The 27,067-nt window shown below is 37.0% G+C and overlaps 1 protein-coding gene across 1 annotated transcript in view; it reads right to left on the bottom strand.

Moving 5' to 3' along the window:
- Positions 1-16,604, bottom strand: part of LOC137394950 (neuronal calcium sensor 2-like) — a 28,315-nt gene extending 11,711 nt beyond the window's left edge. The window contains exon 1 of the mRNA XM_068081729.1: positions 16,458-16,604. The gene's annotated coding sequence lies outside the window, so the exon portion shown is untranslated. The remainder of the gene's footprint in view (positions 1-16,457) is intronic.
- Between the last annotated feature and the right edge of the window lie 10,463 nt (positions 16,605-27,067).

Below are 27,067 nucleotides of genomic sequence, written 5' to 3'. Positions count from 1 at the left end.
GAAGATGAGTCGGAAAAATCAGTCTGTGAACAAAAAGAACTAACTCTAAGATATCAGCATTATGTGTAGAATGTGTAGTGACTTCCTTAAAAAATTACTGACAAGCATGACTACAGGCTACAAGGCAGAAGTACCTGAATGAGCTACTGCTTGGAGGTGAGCCTAAAAGATTAAATTTCTAGTAGCCAAATGTTGTAAAAAACTGCGGCATTGCGTTATTACAATAGAAAACAAATTAAGAAGTAATAGTGCCACACAATATCCAACTATAGCAATAAAAATAACTCGATGCTCCATCACTATGTTTCCATGACGCGCGCAGAATTCGCAAACTTGAGCCAATCCGCAAGTTAACAGCATCATGGAAACGACATAAATCCGCAAGCTAAGTGAGTTTTGCAATTTGCAAAACTTTATCGAATCCATCATGCTTGTGAATCATGAAAACAGCACTTGCGAATTATGGGCATTAAAACGCCGCACCAGCTATTCAGTTTTAAACATTTTCAATACTTCCGTTGTCCTTTCTTGAATGATTTTCACGCGTTGGTGGCGCTAACTCGTGCGTCACTAGCTGCGTCACTAATTATTACTTTATAGCGTACAATTCCTTACCTTTTTTCAACAAGGCGCCGGAGTCAATTCGCATCATGCAAATTTTCATAGAAACGCTTAATTCACACGGTAACACAACTCCAAATCCGCATGGTTTGCGTCTTACCTTTTGGTATGACCGTGAGTATGTCTTGTAAAATTATATCTCGTTATTTGCATATGACAAAATACATTCATAAACTAATTATATTACATGTTTGCTGTTAAAAGTCCTGAATGATCTAGGAATATGAACTAAACAAAGGATTCATTTTGTTTAACTGTTCTAATAGATTCCAAAAAACAAAGGTATTCAACAGTAGCAGGATGTCTCTTTGTCTCCTTATAGCTGTGAAAGTTGTGAAGGCTGCACAAGTGGACAAAATGTCTCTAGTTTCTTACTAGCAGCAAATGTCTTTATTTTGCTTGTTTACGCTCCGCTTTCTACGCGACAGTAAAACCTACTATAGTCTACTCACACATATACATATATTACATGTACTACTCACACATATACATATATTATATATACTACTCACTCATATATATATATATATATATATATATATATATATATATATATATATATATATATATATATATATATATATATATATTAGGGAGGGACATAAAGTTACTCGTTGCAATGTGGAAATATAATATGGACTTGGTACTGATCAAGATGAAGTCAAAAAATTACTAAATGATTGTGCAGGTGTACAAAATAAACTAGAAACCCTTTGTTCATTGAACAAATTTCTCAAACTTAGTTATAATTTGTTGTTCTCTTTTTGTTGCTAATAAACAAACAGAAATTATATACTAATAAATTCAAAATATTGTCAAGATTAAGAAAATTCTATAAAATAATGTGTAAGATGTATCCAAATGGATCAAATGCATTTTCTTGAAATAATATAACAAAATAATTATATTTCATCTCATCAGGTACAAAGAGATGATTTTTTATCGCTTGTACGTTGAAACTGAAAACGAATCTGATCATAGTAAATTTATACATTTTTAGCAATTCGGTAAAAAAAACAAGCTTAAGCTCTTATCGTATGTAAAAGTGCTGTCTGTGTTCACTATAGCTTAGAAATGGTTTACTGTAAGTTGTAAGTAACTTACTATGTTCAAGTCTAAGTTATGTACGTGTAAGAGGTTACATGCATGTATCGCATGCACGGTACATGCATGTTACGGTCTTCCTAAGACTTATAGCCCAACGGTTTTGGTTTATGTACTCAGTGAACCCAATTCTTACTCAAATAATAATTTGGCTTGTTGCCAACGCATGACTCAGTTTAGCTTAAGCAAGTTTTGGTTTGGGCAGGTTTGAGCGATAGACATTGTCTCTGCTTGGGGCAACATTACCTGGTTTGTGATTGGATGGGGAGATCTGTCCAAATTGGGTTGACCAGTCCTATGTTATTTAGCAGTGGGGTCCTACCACACAAAGTTGTCGTCAGAATAGCCACTTTTAAAATCACTGTTGTCACTTTTAAAATCACTGTCGTCACTTTTAAAATCATTGTCACCTTTTTCAAGTTGGTAACCAAAACAACCTCTTTCTTCACATTCGTTATTTTAATACAAATATCCATTCTGGTGGCACTGGGTTGCGTTAAAAACCTGAAACTTGCTCAGTTTGAACTTCTGCTAACCAAAAGCATGGCTCAACCAGCGACCTTCACAAACTTATTAGTGATGTTTGGGAGCGTTGCTGATTACTCCGCGAAGAGTGACAGCCGTCTTAGGTTTTTAGGGCTACATTTCTAGTACTGATAATAGACCGAGATTGTCTTTAATAATCACTATCAGTCACAGACTTGGAAACGGATTTGCTGTCAATGTCGTGGCATTACATTGCTGTTTACTTTAATTATTTGGCAGTCTATAAATGCAGGGCCAGATGCTTCAAACCAAAACTAGTGAAGTTTTGGTTGAACGTGTTGATTTTTGGTCAAATAATAAGTTAGTAAAGGTACGGCTACACGTAACAAATTTTTCGTTGGTTCTAACCGAAATCACGAAATGATTGAAACACACAGAATTATTCTGCGCTGCTAGAATCGTGCTAGCGAGCACGTCATATGGAAACCAGGCTGTCATATGGAAACCAGGCTTTAGTGTTTGGCAATCCGCCACCCAGCAAGAGCAATCAGTTCACAGCTGACTTTACAGCAACATTAGTAAACTCTGAATTCCAATAATTTCATCACATTTTTCTAGCAGTAACAGTAGTGTGAGTTTGCAGATGGCAAAAGGTATGTTTTTTATTAATATTATTTCCTTGCCTTTTTAATACAGTGTAATTGCAATAATTTCTTATGCATTCTGAAAATTTGTGTATTATTATTATGTGTATTGTGAATTACCAGCCAGGGGTGTCAGGCTGGCTTAGTGGTATCATCTTTGACTGTAACCATGGGGTTGGTGGTTCGAGCCCTGCTTAATGCCATTCTGACAAAAAGCTCTCAGTAAGCTTTCAACCCTAAATTGCTGGGTCTTTCGGATCTAGACCTTAACTTGGAGGCCCCCGTGTACCACACTGACAATGTGGCCACGTTAAAGATCCACCTCTGTCCTTCGCACATCGGACAAGTGAAATGGTTACCTGGCTCTGTCAGACTGGACGTGTTGCAAAAAATGTATCCCTTCAGGTTAATCTGACAGTTCCAGAAGAAGCCCTCGATAAGCGTTACGACCACCCAAGGTAGCTTATAAAAACCTAGTCCTGGCGGTGTGTTTCTCTACTAGAGAACACTACCAAGCATTGTCACCACATGACAGAAGCATGCCATTATTATTATTATTTGTGAATTAATGTATTTCTTGTTAATCTAAAGCTATTGTTGCCTTTGATACTTTGTAGATTTCACGGTTTGATGGTTAATAAACTTAATTAAACAAATCAGTGCATCAAAACCATCCTACTCGCATTCTACTGAACCTAGCAGGAAACCGCTATATACCGTAAATGTTTTATATTTTCAGTCCATGCTTACAAATCTAATTGCAACCCTAGCTTACTCAGAGGTACTGCTGTCCACACAATGTCCTTTACATCTGTACCTTTAGCAATCCAGATGAACTGTTATTAAATTTGGCATTATAAGCACAGAGACAAAAACTGCTTGCACCTGCAGCCAAGGATATTCTGTGAAGTATTCCTAGCCTTGGGCCATATTAGCGGAGCATTAGAGGAAGCACCAGAGTTTATGCCTTTGGTGCGGTTCTCTTCGAGTGACTCTAATGTTAACTTGAAATTCCTAAAAATGAATTCGTGTTGAAGAGCTAAGATGGAATCTTTCAACAACTGTTGGTAAAGCATTTTTGTATTCATAACTTTTTGCAGGAGTGTTGCGATTGTTGCGTTGTTAGTTACATTACCAGTAGATGTAACATTTGATACGAAATATTAAGTGCGATTAGTCTTAGATAGTATAAAAATCTAAGGTCTACTGAAAGTTAATTGACATTAAAAAATGCAATTAAAAGAGATGGCAATAAGACAGGAAAGGATAACTCAGCGGTATCTAAAGAAGCACCAAATAACCCACAACATTAAACTCTATAAACCATAACCTACAGAGAATGCAAAGCATCATGCAAAGCTATGCTGCTTTTCGTGGCCATAATTTGTTTAAACAGCTGACAGCCAGTAAGACTATCTGGTGCAAATGCAACAGGCAGTAAGCACCTCCACCCACAAATTAGCAGGCCAACTTGTGAAGTAAGGCAAGCTGTTGAAACATATGAGATAAAGTGCATCTACAAGCTGCGCTTATTCTTGGGGTTGACAAATTGGAAACAATTAAAAGCTTCTTTCATAAATCTCATAGCACTCGTCTCTCTTTATCAATTTTCTCAAGCTGTGAGTTCAACTTTTGGTTGGCTCACAGAAACAATCTGGTATGAAAACTAGAAGAACATGGTAACTACTGACAGCTAAAATTACTCAAGAATTATTGATTACTTAACTGTACCTGCTAGGGATTACCTAACTGTACAAGCTAGGGATTACCTAGCTGTACAAGCTAGGGATTACCTAACTGTACAAGCTAGGGATTATCTAACTGTACAAGCTAGGGATTATCTAACTGTACAAGCTACAGACTAACTAACTGTACAAACTAGGGATTATCTAACTGTACAAGCTAGGGATTATCTAACTGTACAAGCTAGGGATTATCTAACTGTACAAGCTAGTGATTACCTAACTGTACAAGCTAGGGATTATCTAACTGTACAAGCTAGTGATTACCTAACTGTACAAGCTACAGACTACGTAACTGTACAAACTAGGGATTATCTAACTGTACAAGCTAGGGATTATCTAACTGTACAAGCTAGGGATTATCTAACTGTACAAGCTAGAGGTTACCTAACTGTACAAGCTAGAGGTTACCTAACTGTACAAGCTAGGGACTAGCTAAGTGTACAAGCTAGGGATTACCTAACTGTACAAGCTAGTGATTATCTAACTGTACAAGCTAGGGATTATCTAACTGTACAAGCTAGGGATTATCTAACTGTACAAGCTAGAGATTACCTAACTGTACAAGCTAGGGACTAGCTAAGTGTACAAGCTAGAGATTACCTAACAGTACAAGCTAGTGATTACCTAACTGTACAAGCTAGAGATTACCTAACTGTACAAGCAGCTAGAGATTAGCTAACTTTACAGGCTAGGGATTACCTTATTGTACAAGCTAGTGTCATGTGTTGTCATTGTTGAACTGGTAGATTGATGACTTTCACACAACTAGCTGCATTCACTAGAACTAAACTATGATTGAAGTCTGCCAAATCTCTTTTTCAGAAAAAAGTCAAAACAAACATGTACAGTTAGGTAATCTCTAAACTGTACAAGTTGATGATTACCTAACTGTACAAGCTGATGATTACCTAACTGTACAAGCTATAGATTGCCTAACTGTACAAGCTATAGATTGCCTAACTGTACAAGCTACAGATTACCTAACTGTACACGTTTGTTATGACTTTCTGAAAAATAAATTTGCCAGACTCCGATTATAGTTTAGTTCTAGTGAATGCAGCTAGTTGTGTGAGTCATCATACTACCTGTCCAACAATGACAACAAATCTGCTTGCATTTTTGATACAGTTTTTGTAGCAGAACACTTCTATGAAAATATGAAAGCTAGAAAACTCACTTAATAAGCTTAATAGGATTGACTCAAATCCGCACCAGTGTACCTCACTCATAACAATACAGCTCAGAGATCGCAGTTAGCTAAACAAACGATCTGGTATAGAATGACATTTATTCATTAAAACTTGAGATCGGCAACAAATTACCTCTTGACTCTTCCCTGTATTCACAAGTACGCTAATTCCTTATAAATAGAAATGAACGCTACGGAGCATTTCTCAACAGGCAGGATGTTAGTTGAAGTCTCCTGGGAAACGGCTCTTCTGTATTACCCTTATTGTCTGAGTGAGCTTTCAGTTAGCAAACAATCGATAAATGCATTGATTGAATACAATTAAAATTTTAAAGCTACAAATCAGACGGCCATTGATAGAAAAAAGCTATAGAAATGGTAAGACTTGTGATCTACTGTTAGAGAGCGACAGACAAATGGAAAGATTTCATGCAAGAATGACTACTGACTAACTAAAAGGTTTCGCTTAAAACTCTTCTTTCTAGTGCATCTGAGAACAAAGTTGGTGACGAAAGTGTACGTGTATTGAAAGTGTACGTGTATTGAAAGTGTACGTGTATTGAAAGTGTACGTGTATTGAAAGTGTACGTGTATTGAAATATAAGAGACATGACAGCAGACTCGGTGCAGAAGCTCTACGGAATGCTTTAATGATGCGTGACCATACTAGCTCAGAATCTAAAACGACTTTCAAATGAATTTGGAATGCACTCATTAAATGACAGTTACATTTTATCAGAAAGCATCATATTTTTTCTACCATTTGAAATTTTGTCTGTTGATTTAATTGATCTGACTGCCAGAATGTTTCAAGATTAAAATCAACAAAACTTGATCGCAATTAAAATCGAACTATCGACGCCCTTTTGGCACGTTCTTCCGATTGTTTTAGTCACGGTTTTAGTCTTGAAACATTCTGGCAGTCTAGTCGCCTAAAACAACAGACAAAATCTCAAATGATGAAAAAATATCTGTACTTTTTGATAAAATCTATAAGAATTTGATATGATCACATATTTAAGTACACTTAGAAATTGATATTTATTATTGATTCCTCATGTAATAATTAACTTGGAAGGCAGCATAAATAAAGCTTTACGCTTCTGTGTCTTTATGGAACGGCAAAAACCTTACTACTTGTGAGGAACCCGTCTCGGAACCCTCCCGTTTTTGCATGCAGTCAAGGTGACACAAGAAATGTAGCTGGAACACCGTATACCAAAATATCAAATACCACGTTATTACATTTGAATAATATTGAAGCATTGGTTTGTGCTGATGACACCTAGATGAATTCTGGGATAAAAAATAATTCCCTACAAGTAATTCCTTGCGTATTCCCATGCGTACATCTACTCGTAGTTCTACACACACTCCTACGGAGCAGGCATGACAAAAGGTTTTGCTGACAGGGGATACGCAACCCGCAAGATTAGCCCGTATTCATAAACTTGGAAGTATCTCTACATACCATTTTCAGGTATGCAAGGACACACTACTATGATGATGACAAACCAATGATGGCGTGCAAACCGATATGGCAAGTTGTCACCTGTTATAGCCAACATACAAACTGTTTACAAAGATCCCAGGGTTTATAACGGTGCATCGAGAGACACTCAACTACCTATTGCTAATGAGGCCATCCTAACTCCATCCTGACGCTAACCTGGCTATCCTACACCAATCATCGCAAAAACTACCATTATCATTCTACAATTATGAGGGTATGCCAATGGAATCCAATGGAATCTAAGCAGCATATGCGTACGCTATGTGTAGAAATGTGGAGGCACCCAAAGTTCAACCATACTCATTATTTAGCAGTGATGAGCCACGGCCCGAATAACTGTATGTAATGGACACAAGATCATTTGATTAAAACACATGCTATTTTCGTCAGCCAACCACTGAATATAAGAAAAATATTAACCACAAAATTTGATCGAGTTAGTTTAAATACAATTTATTCTTGTTTTATTGTTATAACTATTAAGGAGGCGGTATGGGGCATGGGAGCCTGGGCTGGAGGGGGGGGGCAGTCCGAGGTGTTGCAACAGATCATCAGGTTTGCTAATGAAACACAGCGAATAAGTAGCTGCACAAGCCTTCTGTAATAACAGATGAAGACCGATTGGTGCTGGTGTTAGAATGTTGGCTCACCAAGCTGATAGTCACTGGTCAAATCCTGTAAGATGTGTTGTTTTTTGAAGGTTGTTGCTATAGATTAATGATAAAAACAGACAGATGGAAAGAAAATGGTTCAAGTTCATGAAACAAATTTAACTATGGAAAAAAGGTGATTGAACAGATTTAATTGCCAAGTGAATTCTTTGAAATGTTTTATAAACAGTTCCAATTTATGCTGGTAGCTTTTATATAGCTGTTACAAGCAAGAATGTCCATTTTCATATATAAATTGATGTTTCTATGAAGTCACATGGTTGTCGCTGTTCATAAACTAATCTTGGACGCAATTTGAAAATGAATAACATCAAATCGAGATCATATCAATGAACTATTTTAGCAAATTGCAGCTGCCTCAGTCGTCTCTACCGAAGTAGACCTACACATTCATTTCAGGGTGAGATAGTGACAGCGAGTTGCTGACATATCGCCAGAGCCTTGGCGGCATAAAAGAAGCATTTCGTCAGTCAGTGTGTGTAGTCAGGCCTTACCACAAGCTACCGTATGTACCCTCCTCTTCTTCCTGAATACTTGGCAGTGTATTCCCATAGGCTAACTACTGGTGGGATCTAAATGCAACATACATTGAGGCGTACCTAACATATGATTAGTTTATACCTCACAGAAAAAATGGTGCATCTATATATGGCACGACACACAAAGTGTCATTACTGACGCAGAGTATTCGACGTTCCCTTGAAACATTTAGAATAGTTTGTCCTGAGACCAGCTAATCGCTTTATACTTTTTATCATGTAAACGATAAATTTATAGAGTGCACGTAAAGAGGAAATTACATATACATATACGATGGATAAAGTATATCATATACATATAGATGGATTTCAGTTACTTTTTGCTATTCAGAAATGTAATATAGACTTGGTACAGAATAGTGAAGTAGAAAATTTGTCAAATCATTATGCGTGTGTGAAGAATAAACTGAACCAACTTTGTTCTTTGAACAAATTTTTCAAACTTATTTATAATTTGTTGTTCCGTTTTTGTAATAAGTAAACAAACCAGTTATGTACCACTAGATGCGAAATCTTATCAAAGTTCACGATATCTTATCAAATAGCGCGTAGGATGCAACCATATCAGACTAGATGCAGTTTCTCGATCCGGTGTAATGAAAGGTAGAATAACAGAAATACACAGCTTGCCTTTAAAGATGAGCTTACACTAGATAGAAGTTGGTTTTATCAGAAAGTATCAGCATTTTTCTATCATTTGCGATTTTTTTTGATGTTTGAGGTGATCTAACTGCCAGGATGTTTCAAGATTAAAATCAACAAAACTTGATTCCATTTAAAACGTTCCGATCAAGCAAAAGTGCAATTATGACATTCATAGTTGCAAAGAGACTGACAGAATAGAAACGCTTAATACTGCAGATGGAAAGCAATAGCTAATATCAACTATAGCTGTTATAGCAACTATAGCTGTTATAGCAACTAGCTAAAGCAACGATAACAACTAGAGGCGGTATTTCAGCACATATTTGTCTTCCACGCGTTTTAACAGCAATCAAGTTTTGTCGACTTTATAAATCTTGAAACATCATGGGAGTCAGGTCATCTCAAACAGCCAAAACAATCGCAAATTATGAAAAAATACTGACACGTTCTGATAAAATCTACTAAAGTTTTGTTCAAGTTCATCGCTAAGTGCATAACACCTGACCTGGCTGATTCCAGGAAATCTATTCATTATGTAAAACAGCGAGCTTTGAAATAAGTCAGCTCCAAGTCAAGTTGGTAAACTGGTGACTAAGTAGCCAGAATGAAAATGAACTTTTCCCATTCTATGACAGTCTATGAATCAGTATACAACAAACTGAAGTAGGCAGAGCCACACGAATCATTTCAATTCATTAAAACTGATTTGTCTTATAATATGCCTCATCAGCTCGACGGGGAACTCAGCAAGTGGCTCTAGAATAAAATCGCAGACGTCGCAGGAACGACAAGCATTTGTTCTGGGCGAATTGAGCAAGAGCTAGTTGGCATTTACCGCGCAGGTAAAATGGTTTGTGCCTGTAAAGTCATCATCTAGCTAGTCACATAAATAGCAAGTAGCACCAGAGGGCGCCAATTGTCAGAAAGCTGACCGCGACAGATTCCCCATGGAACGTGTATGAGAACTGTTATGACCTAAGAGCCGTAAACAAGTAATAATTATATTGTATGTGCGCTGAAGGTGTGAGCAGCCGATGATAAGAAGTTGGTCAGCCCTAATAGAGGCAGCAGCCATTTCTCTGATTAATAATTGAGAGTAGAGTGCCACATTGAAGCGTCACAACAGCTATTGAGTTGACTGTCTAAACAAAGTTCTACCACACTTCGTCTTTGAAGCTCTCCTCTGTAAGGCCTGGTTAAATCAATCTTATCAGATGATCAATCATTCATTTTCAATCCGCACGCAGTTATATCCCTGACTATTTGCGATACAGCAAGCAATTCGCAAAGAGTGCATGACTTCGTGCAAATTGTATTTGGGCCAGTTTCAAAAAATCATGTGACATCATTACTAGTGTGTTCTGCCATTTAAATCTATTAAAGATGGCGTCTGCAACAGACAAAAAAGACGAGTTGCCGTTTTACTATTGTTAAAAAGATTTAGTAAAAGGAAATAAGCTACGGAGGAAGCCCAAAATAGGGGCTTTGTTTTTTGTAGTTTTTTGTTTTTGTAGTGTTTGTACTGTAATGCTTGTGTCGTATCAAACTTAATATTTCGGTAACTCTACCATAAATTGTATTTTATCGTGAGTGGCGAAATTCTCCATATTCATACCAGATATAATAACTACAAAAAAAACGTGAAAATGAAGACCTTACATTGTTAATAAATGAACAAAGTCCTTGACTCATCTCTTTCGCGGTAGAGAGACAAAACCACATAGTGAGCCCGAAATTACACCGGCGCACTCGATTCACATCACTCTTAGCCTAGCGTAGCGAACCCACTACTACGTGTAGAACCGCACCAGACAATGCTCTTGCGGAGAGCGTGCATGATTTAGTTGCACCACCCTGCGATTTCATAGTTATTTGGTTCACATCGATCGCACACCTGCATTAGTTTGTATAACAAGGCGTAGCAGACATTGGTCCAAACCAAGCCTACTGAACCAAGCTGTTGCTGTTTTGTTTAATGCATTCCTAGGAGATTGTATGTAACCCAAGTTTTCCACTTGTTGACATACTTGTTATGGCTAAAAAAGTTCAATTCACAGGCTATGTGATTAAGGGTAAATATTTTACACTATCAATTAAATTAGTAATTTTTGCCATAGAGTGACAGCAAAAGAAATTCACTTTATGAAGGTTATGTGAACTTTACCAATTAATAATAATCACCTATTGATGTTTTAAGTTTTAGATTCTAATTACATGAAATTATTTGTATAAAATCTATTTTTGAATGGCAGCACTTGTGATTGCGAAACACTAAATCGAATGCAGACTTAATACTGCACATTGAAATCTTTAAATATTATTGAATCTATTAGAAACTTTACTGAACACATTCTTCAGGCAATTGGATTCATACATACCATCCTATGAATATTAGAGATTTTATACATTTGCATTCTCCAGTTAATTGAAAGACAAAACAAATATGCTTCCTGCTAAGCATGAAAACGCAGTATTCTAAAAAATGTTGAAGTTGATATCGCTTTTGTGTTTCATTATGTAAGATTAACTTAAAATCAGAGTAAGAGTAGCGCTGCTTAGAAAAATCACGGTTAAGGCAAAAAAGTGAGGAACTCTTTAGAAATGCATTTGCTTGAGATCGGTTATGAAAACAGGAAATTATCCTCCCCTGCCTATAATGAATCGATAGAAATAGCTACAATGACATGATAGGAGCAGTTTAACTTGAAGGCCCCCATCAAAGAGAGAGAACAATGGACTTGTCTCGGGCTTGTCTCTAAGGCTTGCATAATGAAAAGGAGGTATAGTATGAATTTTGTCTGTTATATGACAGAAATATTAAAATAGAAGCTCAACACAAAACATTGTTTATAAGTTTGTACCTAGTGGAGCTGTACAAAAACCTGCCCATAACCTGACGGTTCTTAGCTAGATTATGAGAGTGACCGTTCAACCTCTATTTGGATGTCATGAAGCTCTATTTTTCAACTCTTGTCCTATAATGGCGTTTAATTAGAGGTGGCGTTCAAATAAAGGGTGGCGTTGTATTTTTCGAGTAGCTTGTCAGAATTTTGGAAAGATCAATTTAGCCCTCCTTGGGCGAAGCGATGCTAATGTCGCTTACATTTTACACTCTCCTTAGGGCGAATCAACATTAATTGCTGTTGGCTTCAGCATTTTTGCTAGACCGCTTATCATAAATGTTGAAGTATCACACTGAAATAAAAAAGGAACTACTTTGATTATAAAATATTAGCATGGTGCTGTTGTTTGTATTTTTATGGTGTCGCTTTCAATGTTTTAAATAACAAACCGTAAAGATTTGAAGTTCAAAACGTAGGGCTACATGTTTTTAATTTTTGAAGACATTTTTAACGTTTTAATGTTAGAACATGCCATACCAACGGCTACTACTACATCGTACGGTGTTCCTGAAGAGTATTCTGCTCATTCATAAAAAAAATGCTTCAAAGTCTTCAGGTCAGATTGTAAACCACATTATGGATAGATCTGAAAACAATGGATAGGATTTAGACCTTAGTGACTTTGAATCAGAGTGTAGTTCTGATGATTGTGATAATTGTTATTCTCAGGTATACCAGTCACTAAAATCACAGCTACTACTACAGCAACAATGAGAAAAATTAATTGTTATTGATATAACCAAGTCATTATTAGTACTAATTTGTTGACACATTTCTGATCAGTTTCTATGATGGGTTCGTGAAGATCAAAATATGTCAAAGTGGTAGGCAAATGGAGGTAGCGTTCAATTGAAGAGTGGTGTTGTATTTATCCACAGTTCTTCAAGAGTGATGTTCTATTAGAGGTGGGGTTCAAATAAAGGTGCCATTCAAATAGAGATTTATGGTAGGTTGACACAAGCTTTGTATCAATTGCCACTTTCGTATTTAATAATGTTATGTAACAAAAGCTTTCTGGAACAAAACTAAATTAAGCGAATCTTCTAGTTTAATTACCAATTGCTGTTTAATTAATAAACCAGGCTTGTTTAGCCTTTCATGCATTTCATCATCGGCCAGTCAAAGGTGTGTCCATACTATTCTCAACAAGAAAGCCTTGGTCGTTTAAAGCCACACACTAGCTAACAAACTCTGTTGACGATAACAGGATAACAGTAGTGTAGGCGAATTATAATATCTGATTCAATGGCACCCGCCTTGAGCAGTACAAAATGCTTCAGCAAGGATTTAATTGGTACACCAAAATCAAAGTTGAAAGAAATTAACCACCAGAGAGATTCATGCAGATTGGTGCTGATACATTGTGTTAAAGGCTGGCTCACATTATATCGCTGTATCTAGGCGTTGCTACTGCAATACTTCGATGATCGTCTATGATAACGATGTTTACACTATCACAAACCCATTCACCTTTGCATCAGTGAATACTCAATGACGGAGTGTTCTCATTTTTCTTTTCAATTTTCCTCAAAGTAACTTTCTGTTTTGCGTGCTGGAATCAAATACTAGTCCCGCAGCAACTATCCTAAATGGAAATAAACCAATCATGCTATTCACGACACGAATTACCATCACTGAATTGGCACACATTGTACGGGCTGTCGTCGATAATTGGCAAAATATCGGAAAAGTTTAACAGCTTCAAGCTTTCCCAACATACATGTATCTGCGTTGCTTTGTTGATGCTATAGGTTTATGGTGCGCATAGTTGCCCACAAACACCGAAAGGATAACTCCAACATAGTGTGAACCAGCCTTAAGAAGAGTAAAGAGAATACCACAAAATTATCACTATGTTTTCATGACTCACATCATGTGAATTTGGAGTTGTGCGTTACCGTGCGAATTAAGTGTTTCTATGGACATTCGCATGATGCGGATTGAATCCGGCTCTTTGTTGAAAAAGGTAAGGAATTGTAAGCTATAAGTTAATAATTAGCGAAAATATTTAAAATTGAATAGCTTGCGCAGTATTTTAATGCGCATCATTCGCCGAGTGCTGTTTCCATTATTCGCAAATATGATGGATTCGATAAAGTTTCTCGAATCACAAAACTAGCTTAGCTTGCGGATTTATGCCAGTTTCCATGATGCGGATTGGCTCAAATTTGCGAATCAGGCCCGTCATGGAAACATAGTAAATACTAGCATCTGAATCATTCAAAGACTTGTCCATTAGATAGACAAACCACAGCAGAGCAAGCCCTTCACCACAAAGTTCCTTTATTTAATTTGTCTTGTCTGTAATGTTTAAGACAAACAAGTGCCCTAGTAACACACGCGTGAACATCGTAAATGAGCCAAGCGATGCCTAAAGCAAGACTAGGTCGGCCCTCGCTGCCAGCGCTGTTGTATATGGCTAGCTGTTGTGACGTGGTGCCAGCATCGTAGTATGGTGTTAGCTAATTATCAGCCTGTCAATAGCAGGCAAAATATTGATCACATTATTCTAGTTGTGCACACTAGTAATCATATTTGCCTAATATCTTATTTGATATGCTGGCGTAAGGCAACCATTTTCCGCTTTCAAAGAACCAAGAATCGATTAGTGCTCAGAATATCAATTTCAAAAGCATATAGAGTCGTAGTTGACAGAAGGACAGCTTGTCATCTTTTCACGACAAAAAGACTGCTTCATATTTTCAACAATGAGCTCTCTGTCACCGCTGCATCTTTTCATTGATTAGAACGCTTGAAAAGGTAAAAATGGTGGTCGGGGTTTGCAATTGCAAAGGAGAATATTGGCTGGAAGCGAGGCTCGTGGCTCAACAGACAAACCTCGTCATGTCAACACCCGAGTTATAAATGACTAAAATGTCAAGCATCTTCTGACCTTTGTAAAGTGGTTGAGTCTTTGTACAATTTTAGCGCATAGGTTTAACTCGCATAGATTCAAAATTACTTCAAGTGTAACCTAGGCTACGATAGGAGAACGGTTATCGAATACCTCCAATGAGTAATGACTCTGAAATGCTGACCACAACGAGTACCGGTCTGCAGGCATCAGCTCCAAGATATGAAGATCAGTTTCAAACATTGGATTTGAGCATACCAACTGACTAGATGGTGGCAACCATGCAAGGGTTACGCTAGACTAATTACCTTGGATAGATAGACATGCAATTGCTTGATTAGACGCTTCTAATGACAGTTGGCTGGTTAGTTAGAGTGGTCAGACTCTAAACAACTAGGTAAAAGTTAGAGTGGTCAAACTCGAAATGACTAGGTGACAAACCATAGATGCTAAACACTATCTTAAATACTTGTGAAGATCACAAAACTTGTTCTATGTTGTGCAGAGACTCAAATGCATGCTCATAATCTACAATCGAGAATCACCAAAAACCTTGCTCACTTCGCCTGAATGAGTTTCCAGAAAATCGTGAGCCTCCCTTAAAGTTGTTACATGGAATTTTTTGGTGTGCCTGCATATCTGGTGACTTCTACTAAGCATATCTGGTGACTTCTACTAAGGGCTCAATGCAAAAATGATTTTTTGGAATGTTTTTGGCACATGTTGACACTATCAAGCACGCTGGCCATATAATGTTTGCTGGCCATATGGTATGTGCAGGCCATGTAGTATGTGCTGGCCATATAGTACATGAACGAATATGCCAACCCCTCAATACAAGGTGTTTTGTTGTTGGTGCCCACCTGCTGTTCTTGTTCGTAATGACAAGTGAAAGACCATAATTCCAGTTACCAAGTGATATAGTAATAATAACAATAATATATTATTTTTAAAGGAGACGAACTAAAGCGTGTGAAGTCACAATGCCAAACCCTTACAGTAAATTATACACTATGTCATACTCTTGGATCACTTAGAGGTCAGCAGTAGTTTTCACCAGGTCAGAATTTCACAATTAGTCACACAGTGGGAGATGCTAGTTAGAGCATCCGACAGCACCTCGTAATAAGGGTAAATATCTGGCAATGTCAGGTAGGACTTCTGTCAGATTATAAAGCCAAGAATGCGCTGTGCTGTTAACCAATGACGTTGGAGTAACTACACGTGCTTCTTAAGGAGGCCAGTACAGTTTAGAATTAAGGGTTAAAAGTATAACATACCTATCCTATTTACCTGGGTCACCAATGCTACTCAAGTCATTGCAGCTTCTTTATGGAAACACATTCATGGAAAATCTGTACACGAAAAAAACATCACCGCCTATCTTGTGAGTGCACCATATTTATAGCTAAGATAATCCCCTACACAACATGAAGGATATGCTTACGTGATAACTAAGGTGCAACAAACAGAATGCATTAATATATTTACAAAGGAAGCGACAAGCTTCTTCATAGATATTAGTATGTAAGAGAGATGTTACCTGCGGGCTAGGATAATGACGCCGTAAATAACCCTTTCTGGTACCTCCCTCGAGTTGTTAGTTGTGACGGCTAACTATGCTATCAGTATTATGCTCTCCCTAGCATTTGTCACTACGCATTCTCAACAAACAATACTTGTCATACGGCTCGTGATAACTCATGTAACGATTGCAAGCGGTAAATTAGAGGCGATTGCGTGACTGATCTTCTATTGATTCAATTGAGCCAATAGGAAACTGTCTTTTAGTTCGCGCAGCCAATTAGCTGCATAACTTGTGACTAAGTGACCAATCAAAACAGGAGGGCAATTAAGTGAATTATGCACAGACGTGGGATAATCATGCCTGAGGCTTGCCTACTGTTCAGTGAAAGCGAAGAAGGGAAAGCCGATAAGAAGCGGATAGAAAGGCTAAAAACAATTACAATTAATCTCATGTTTGCATACGTTACCATTCTGGTATCAGCTACTCGTGGCGATACATGTCCGTACTTCCTGTCATTAACTGCAGCAAAACCAATCATTGTGTTGAATGCGCTACGATAGCCTCTGAAAAGTACATCAACACATTATGATTGTTAGCTCAGGTCAGCTACTGTCTGCAGGTCCAATTTGAATCTAATAATCTGACTGCTAGCTGCTACTAGCCATATATTGTTTTAGCAAGAGTATACATCTAGGTGTACATTGCTGCCAGCAATATAAAAAATTTTTGTGGAAGGCTTTGAAATTTTCAAAAGTAAAATGGAGAGTAGGTAGTGTACAGGAAGCTATCAATCTGGTGTTAAATCACCATCTCAAGGCGAAAGATCATCTTGCTAATAGCTGTGTGAAACATCTTCAAAATGACACAGTACGTGACTGATAGCTTTTACGCTGAAGCAAAGCTATGAACTCTACCAATTTGACAGGGATTAATTTTGGGCAAGCCGGAGACAATCTTTTATTTCAGGCTGCTTATTTGAAAGTAATGAGATTAATAAGTCAGTCATAGTCTACCTTTTGAGTGGCCCATTATGTCAGGCTGTTCATTTAAAAAGAGACAACTCTCAGGACAGCTAATGTCTGCAGGTCCCATTTGAATCTAGTAATCTGACTGCTAGCTGCTAATAGTCATATACAGACAGGTAGCAATAAGAGTTCTGGCTACATTCTTCTAAACCTATTAAGATAAAAATCTGCGAAGATTACAAATTCAAGATGTGGGCGGAGTTTCAGCCTACTTACTACGAGACACTACAGTGTAGGTACTGCAGGACTCTTAGCACATTTACTACAGAACAGGTAGTAGGTGTGCTACGCGACATTTGCTACAGGACACTTACTGTAGGACACTTTCTACAGGTTAATTACTACATGAAATTTACTACAGGACACTCACTATGAGACACTTACTTCGGGACATTCACTACGGGACACTTACTGCGGGACATTTACTACAGGGCACTTACTTCGGGACAATCACTACGAGACACTTACTACGGGACACTTACTTTGGGACACTTTCTATGAGACACTTACTTCGGGACACTTACTTTGGGACACTTACTACGGAACACTTACTTCGGGACACTTACTACGGGACACTTACTTCGAGACACTTACTACGGGACACTTACTACGAGACACTTACTACGAGACACTTACTACGGGACACTTACTACGAGACACTTACTATGGAACACTCACTACAAGACACTCACTTCGGGACACTTACTTCGGGACACTTACTACGGGACACTTACTACGGGACGCTTACTACAAGACACTCACTTCGGGACACTTACTTCGGGACATTCACTACAGGACCCTTACTACGGGACACTTCCTACAGGACATTTACTACGGGACACTTACTACGGGACACTTACTATGGGACACTTACTTCGTGACATTCACTACAGGACCCTTACTACGAGACACTTGTTTGCTCTGATATAAATATAAGTAAGCAATGTTAACTCACGATGTAAATATGAGCAACTTCATCTGTCTCATTAGATAATTCTCAATTCATTTAATACAATAACATTAGTGTATTCAAAGCCACTAATATACATTTGTTGACATTTTGATACAAAATTTCAGCACAACATAACTCTATGATATCATGACAAGTGGGTCAGCTACTTTTGCTGCACACGATGATGAACGAAATCATTAGCAATGAACCAGGTGAGCCATCTGAATGCTTGGAAAAATCATCAAGCGTTATTGTCTAGAGTCTAGAGTGTTCTGTAATTATGTTCTGATTACTATTTTATATTGGGTTTTGTAAACTTGCTACTGGCTGGAGTGTGACATTGCTGGCAGATGTTGGGGAGTCAAGGTATCAACGAGGCAAACAAACGCAACAGTGTTAATTCACTGTTTTTTATCAAATGTTCTCAGAGAACAATGTTTATGCATTTAAAACATTTCTAAATTATTTTAATATTAAAAATAGCGAAATTAAAAGCCGTTGAAAAATTTGAAATTATTTTACATGCTGCAATTACTGCAAACAATTGAAATACTGCACATTGTGATAATTTAAACTCATTTCATCTTACGTGATATAAACAAGTTGCATAGGACCTCTTAACACTATCTATATATATCTCAAAGTATGTCCGTGTGTCGCATGTCTGTCTGCATTTCGGCTATAGCTATTATTAAAATAGCTTAACTGGGCAACAATGCTGACGCAATGTCATGGAGTACCGTCATTAGAAGCCTAGCAGCTTACTGCAATTTTTCATTGGCAATGTGCCAGGCTAATAGCTTGAAAGTTACTGTTGTTTGACAAAGTTTTAAAACCTTTACAGTTGTTTTCATTTTTTTTCAAATATATTTCAACTACACAAAACACTTCTCTCATGATATGTAGTTTGAAAGTTATAATGGTAAATTTTGTTATATGTTAAATACAAATAAATTTTCTGTCCAGACTTTTTAGACTAGTTTTAAAAATATAATTGCTAGCTCCTTTAACAATGCTCCACCTAACATCCATTCTCTTAACAGAGAAAGGTATTTTAAACGCTATAGGTAAAACTATATACAGTCAAACATGGATAACTCATCCACGGATAGCTCGAACACATGGTTAACTCGAACGGTTTCTTTGGTCCATTCCCACGTAATGATAAATTGCTATAGATAACTCAAACTCAACACTGTTAACTCGAACTGTTTTTTGCTCGACGGCTACCGAAGCGGTTGTTATCGCTTTAGAAAATCACTTTATTCCAAGCCATAGAGGTAAAGCTCAACTTTTCGTAGTTCATAGGTGTCGTTATTTTCATCATCGGCAAAATATTTTTGTCAACGACTTTTCTAAAGGTTTGGTGAAATTTGATTTTTACCAAACACTCGCTTAGCGATGGCCCTTCGGAAGCAAGGTAAAGTGAGGTAATCTTTGCATAAACTTCAAGAAAAATCGGCAAAATTGATCGTGGGTAAAACGCTCAAAAGAAAAAGATGTCTTTTCTTTTGAGAATTTCAACAACGATCAAGTTTTGCCAATGTCAATCTAAAAAACGTCTTGGCAATAACATCACCTCAAACAACAAACCAATCTCAAGTGATAGAAAAATCTCTATACTTTTTGATAAAAACGTTTTAAACTTTACATTAGAAGCATTTAATTTGAAACAAGCCATTTGTGCTTTTGATTTATATTATAGTTTGTATATGTACATATATCTACTAATAAATAAGTAAATACATGGACTTGTGACAGTGCTCTGATAACTTGAACGCTCTGATAATTCGAACATTTTTGCTCGGTCCCGTGAAGTTCGAGTTATCCATGTTTGACTGTATTTGGTTTTACCGACTAACTGTTGGTTTTTTTATGCTTTCTGTATAAAATTATTGTCAATAAACTAATGAAAAAGCAGGAAAACCAGTAAAATGATCTTTTATTGTTATAAAACATCTTATAGAAACGTGTTCAAGTACTACAGAATACTACGGAAGCAGCAAAGACAGGTCTTTGCAGGCTTTGAAGATTATATGAATCCGTAAGCAAGAGACAGCGGACATACATAGTTAGACTGTTGTTACTGTACCATGTATAGTTAACTGTTGTTACTGTACCATGCATAGTTAGACTGTTGTTACTGTACCATGCATAGTTAGACAGTTGTTACTGTACCATGCATAGTTAACTGTTGTTACTGTACCATTAAGCAAATGGACATGCAACTTAAATGTATCAGCCTTGAAATAATCACTGCAGTTCCATTCTTCTAGTAATTATTACTTTAAAAAGAAACAATTGTGGTCATGTTTTTATAGTCAAAAAGAGCATTGCTAACAAAACCTTGTATATTCTTGTTGTCTGCTCTGAAACAGGAAGAAATAAGAATATTGACATTGTTATCAGATGATCTCAAGTGTTCATAGATTTATACTATTCGCTACTTGTTTTATAAGTTATTTGCAGTTAAATGTTTAGTAGAAATTTTATTTACAGTTAAATTAATTAATCTTTTATTACAGTAAGCCGATCTGGTTGACTACAATATAAATTTAAACATTCTGTTTTAGTATTAACCGGATATTGTTCTTGGCAAAAGAGATACTCAGTGTTGCTATTTTAAAATCTTTTCTTCCCTCCGCTCTTCGAAGGGTAAACTTAAAAAAAATCACCATCGAACAGTCCAAGCTCCATACTGTAACCACATTTGATGTAATGCTGTACATAATGTACATACTGTTATACATGCACATGCACAGTTGTCCTCAAACGATTGTTCTACAAACTTAGCTAAACAAACTTAGAACAGAGACTGTCAAGGTCACTTTATATGAAAGGTCGCTGATGAAGCTCCAACCTCAGGTAGGCAAAGTTTTTACCAACTGCTAGAGCACGAAGCCTTAACACTAGAAACAAGAGGAAACACTAGCCTACTCGCTGGTGAGTGGAATGGAAGCCATGGCTTGAGGGGGGCCCAAACTGCGGCTGAAAGACTAAAGTTATTCAGATAGAAGCTTCATGCTTTATTTTTACTACTGACTTGTGGTATCTTCAAAGATTTCAATTTGATAAATCTCTTTTTTAGAAGCGTACCTGCGTGATAATTAACGAAAGCGATCTACTGAAACTTAACAAATGCCAGTCTGATTGGATCTGAGACTCAAAGAAGTAAGTTGAAACAATAGAGCCATATAATTGAGTTAATCATGGAATAATTATGCAACGATTGTGATCTGTATGACGCGGTTAGTTGTTACTAGCAGCATGATTATAACTTCTTGTACTGTAATTTTGCGTGTTTGAAGCTGTGCATTTGTTACTAACTTGTCATTTACTGATGCTTGCCATTCAGCCTTAAAGAACTCAAAGAAGCAACCTCATTTAGCAAACTTACAATATTTTTCAAATGGCCGTTGCATTGGAAATCAATATCTCAGCGTTTTCATGCGTTATAAAACCATACAATCGCAATAGATGCATTTTGGACAGCATGGAAGTGTACCTTATAGTGTGTGTATGAAAAGGCTTACAATTTATTAGTGGCCTTTTGAAGCTTAGAAAAGCTCAGTTGAGCAGTGCTTTACGCATGAAAAATCGATGCATCTTAATTCCCTTTTCCCATAAGGCCTTCATCTTCAAAACAGCACTTGATGACCTTTTGTAAGTAGATACGTTTAACAGGATTTCCTGTAATTACTGCTAGCGGTGTTACTCACTTTCCGGATTGCATCAACGGCGAGACCTGTGTGCGGAGGCGACACACAACAAAGAAAACAAAAGACAAAGTTGCCCAACTAGTGGCAGCCAACTTGTCAAACAGGAATTGATTAGTTTCTGGTTGATTATAAATATAGTTTATCTTTGAACTAAAGCTATGTAAATAAATTCTCTTTAAAAGGATATTGCACTCAAAGTATATATGCAATTATATTAAGCTGTGAGCGATGAACGTGAACACATCAAGAGCATACAATAACACCTGAAATATAACACAAGTTCATCGTGTTATTGTACTACCTTTCAGAGACTGTGAAATATTACATTTCCCCTGTAAACTTCTCAGCGGTTCGCATAACTGTCTGTCTAAAATGTTATGATGTGAATTGAATAAAAAGCAGCAACAAGTTCTACATTGGTAAAATAATTGCCTCGAGTATACAAAATACACAAGCGAATGTTTCACAACTCGTATATTATTCAGAGCGGTAATAAGGTTAGGTAAGCATGGTCTTGAAGCGACCCCTGCTGAGGCTGGAGTAGTCTGTGAGTCACTGGGCTGCCTTTTTTCTTTTTCCTATAAATTACAGGGATTGGTGTCCGTGTGAGTCACACCCTGCTCACTGCCTGCCAACTAGGCTCTGCACCTCGATTAGCCAAACTATTGTGCACATGTAGCTTTCATCAATGATTTTTAACGGTGCATTTTTAGTAATTGTCTTGTTTGGTGAGCATGTATATGTAAAAAATCTCAAGGAAAAATTTAATTGTAAACCTCTGAACAAGTTTAATTTGCAGTTTTCATTTAAGCTCAATTTTAAATTTCAAACGCTGATTCGGAATAATGAGGTTATTATAATACACATTCACATATATTGAACGCTATGACCGCACTAACATAAAAATACAATTAGCTGCTGCTTATTCTATTTACGGAATCTACTAGCAATACTCCTGAGTTAGTCTGCAGACGTAACGATTACCAAACTACTAGACTGGCATAAAACTGCCACCGTAATGGAGCATTTGAAACTGTTTTTTTCTCTTTTACATTGATGCAACACGTGAGCAGTATATTCTCTTAGCTGCAGTGCTAGCCTGTGAAAAGTGAAAAATGGCATTAGAGAGTTAAAGGTCTTCCTCTTGCTATAATTAAGCTAAGAGTTTGAAACTCAGCTCTTCACCTTTTATACAGTTCTTGTTTTGACTCCAAAGAAAATGCTTTCAGTTCGGTGTGATGGCTGGCAAAGGCTAAGTTCTGACAACTTACTCTAATTGTTGGGGGGCGGGGGCACACTTATCACAAACATACACAATGAGGACCTCTCTACATCATGGATGAAAGTAGTTTATGAATAGCTGTACATCAATTATAATCCCTACACTTCTTTTACAATCCCGCAAAACTATCATCGTTATTCCAAAAATATAACTGCATGCAGGTGCTCAATTGTCATGCTCCTGTGTTATGTTTATCTTCTTACAACTTACTGATTGCGCGACTATCATTGTGCAGAGTGAATCTATGCGAATCATTTGAAGTTTGTTTACTCGCTTCCCCGGCAACTGTTATTGCCATTAGAAACAGCTTAGTAGGTTATTCCTAGACGCTTTTTGTAATTACATAGCTAACCTTTTACAATTAGCAAGGGTCTTCTCTCTCTCTGCTGCCAAAACATAAAACTGGCATTTTACAAGTCAGCAACATATTTAGCACCACTTTGCAGGAGACAAGTTCAAACTCAGTGGAAATAATATTTTTCTAAATCAGTTATGATTGGATTTCAAATACAGCCATTGAAGAACTGCAAAGATTGTTGAATTGCTTGATCTTGGCAGCTGCAGTACTCTTTGAAATGACATCTTATTTCAAAGAGTGCTGCAGCTGAAAATAATATTTTTTTTTACCGCGATGCTGCTTATTAAAGGAAAACAAACATGATAAACATTAATCATTTGTGAAATCAAATTTAAGCTTCATTTTAATGCTATTTAAACTTTAATAAATTGGTGCACTTGTACTCAAAAGGGTGTGCCATTTTTCTTTTTTCGCAAAGCTTTGAATATGAGCAGCAAATACAGTACTAGCTTTGTAATGAATGAGGGTTGGGCTTTAAATGTGGAAAGGTAACTCCAATTATTGGATAGCTTCAATCATTGTAGTGATAGCTAATATACTCCAATAAACGACAAGCTATAATCGGCAAGAAGATGGTTGACCAATAGCCTAGCTACATGCCACTATACTAGCTATATGCCTAGCTATATGCCATATATGCTATATTTTTAAATGTTTTCGTCATGGCCGCGATTAACTGTTCGTTTTTGAGCGTTTTGAGCTTGTAATCACATTTCCACATATTTTGCACCTACAACACAGCAGAGTAAGACATGGTGAATCTTTTGATACCAAATAAGTGTAATGTGAATTTTGTTGCAAGTCAACCTTTAATGATATTTGGGTTTGCCATCTCTGACCTGCCATTGGCCAAATGGCAGGTCAGAGATGGCAAAACTCAAAACAGCTTTGGTGCATGTCAGAAAATAAACAGGCTGCTTTTTGTAAAAAGGGGTGCATTTTTTGACATATATTTCTTTAAAGCAAATGTTTAGCTTATCTTTTAGTTGTACCCTTTGGACTTGAGATCTTTGCTAAATGTTTTGTTAATCTGAATGACCTAGATAAATGTTCGAACTTCTTTATTGTAAAGTAATGTAAAGCATTGGTTTATTTTCATGCAAACGTTTGTATTATAGATGATGAAAGTGTAAATACTCTTAAAATCAAAAAAATTAATCTCAATAATCGCAAATATAGTACTAAAACAATTAATGCATGACAAGTACATGTATAAGATAGTTCATATTTAAAATCAAAGGTCTTCCCAAAATGACAAATAACAGGTACTGCCAATTTTCAACCTGTATTTGTTTAGCATCTATGATTTTTTTGTAACCAAAATATTAAAAAATACACTAGATTTTTTGGTAGAAAAATTCAAATCTTTTAATGCGCTATAATAACTCACCTGTATGTATTTCCATACTAAAGTTCACGACAAAGTGAAGGACGCTCTTAGTGTAAGCCATTTGGTTTGACCATTCAGCACTATTCCAGGCTTATTAGCACTTGTCATGAGAGGACAACTCCTACAAGCAACTGAACTCGGTATTGTATGGCTAGTAACTACTGCTCCCATAAGTCTTAACTGCCATTCAGAAAATAATTGATATACAAACAAAACAGTTTCCACTGTCTGATGTTCAGCCTCTATGTTCTCTCTATGATATGATGAAAAAATGGGTGGTTTCTTTTTTCTTCTTTCTCCCCATTTTCTCTTCTTCATTTTTCTTTCCCTTCTCCTCTCTAAGCTCTTCCCTCTCCATCCTCTCTTTCCCTTCTCCTCTCTAAGCTCTTCCCTCTCCATTCTCTCTTTCCTTTCTCCTATCTAAGCTCTTCCCTCTCCATCCTCTCTTTCCCTTCTCCTCTCTAAGCTCTTCCCTCTCCATTCTCTCTTTCCTTTCTCCTATCTAAGCTCTTCCCTCTCCATCCTCTCTTTCCCTTCTCCTCTCTAAGCTCTTCCCTCTCCATCCTCTCTTTCCCTTCTCCTCTCTAAGCTCTTCCCTCTCCATCCTCTCTTTCCCTTCTCCTCTCTAAGCTCTTCCCTCTCCATCCTCTCTTTCCCTTCTCCTCTCTAAGCTCTTCCCTCTCCATCCTCTCTTTCCCTTCTCCTCTCTAAGCTCTTCCCTCTCCATCCTCTCTTTCCCTTCTCCTCTCTAAGCTTTTCCTCTCCATCCTCTCTTTCCCTTCTCCTCTCTAAGCTCTTCCCTCTCCATCCTCTTTTTCCCTTCTCCTCTCTAAGCTCTTCCCTCTCCATCTTCTCTTTCCCTTCTCCTCTCTAAGCTCTTCCCTCTCCATCCTCTCTTTCCCTTCTCCTCTCCAAGCTCTTCCCTCTCCATCCTCTCTTTCCTTCCGCCTCTTCCTTTTCTCTCTTCCTCCTGTCTATTGCCTGTTCTTCAGGGGCCCATTCTGGTTTTCATTATGACAGCAAAATCATGTGCTGGCTGATAATCACATACCTTGTAACTAAAAATTTGGCTGTTAAAACGTGCTTATAGACTTTTGATGCTGACTTAATGGTAAAACTTTTAATCATTGTTAAAGGTCATTATTAAAAATGATGCAAAAAGACTTTTACTATTGGCTATGCTTCTCCATATTATATCTGATAATATAGCCTGAGAAGCATGACAGAAAATGTCTTGCTCTATGTTGGTTGAGAATAAACATCCAGAAATTGAAGAACTGAAGCCAAATGTGAGCTACTCATCAAGCAATTAATAATCAAACCAGTGCTGAAATGCTAAACATTTTCACTTCAGATCATGTTCTGTACTCTTTATGTAACGTAAAATTTTTTTCTAAATTTCAAATGTGATTTTTTTTTGCTTGGCCGTATGGCTCAACATATTTAAGTTTGAACAGTTGGTTTAAAAAGATGCTTTAGTTACTTAAATTAACTGAAACATCAATATACGTAAGGCATAAGCAGAACCAACTAATCGAAAGTAATTCCATGAATATGACAATAATTATACATATGCTTCTTAGCGGAATGTTTTACTTTCACCTTGTTTGATGCTACAAATACATCCACTCATGTAGGATAGCTAATACCTCATCAATAATTCTCATCAATACTTTTTTATCTACAGTATATCATCAGAAATTTTACTGCAAACTTTTTTAATCATTGATGAAGTACATATTAGATTTCAGCAACTGATAGCTTTTTCTATTAATCCTTTGTTTAAACATTTCTATGATTTCTCTAGTGTTTAGCAACAGAAATGTAGTCTATTTTTAAAATAACAATATTTGTTTGGTATAGATTACTATTTATGAAAAGGTCATTAATAACTCTCTA

Source organism: Watersipora subatra, chromosome 1, assembly GCF_963576615.1.
Source record: "Watersipora subatra chromosome 1, tzWatSuba1.1, whole genome shotgun sequence".
Classification (NCBI taxonomy): Eukaryota; Metazoa; Bryozoa; class Gymnolaemata; order Cheilostomatida; family Watersiporidae; genus Watersipora; species Watersipora subatra.
The sequence above is the reverse complement of the archived record's forward strand: the minus strand, read 5'-3'. Positions and strand labels throughout refer to the sequence as shown.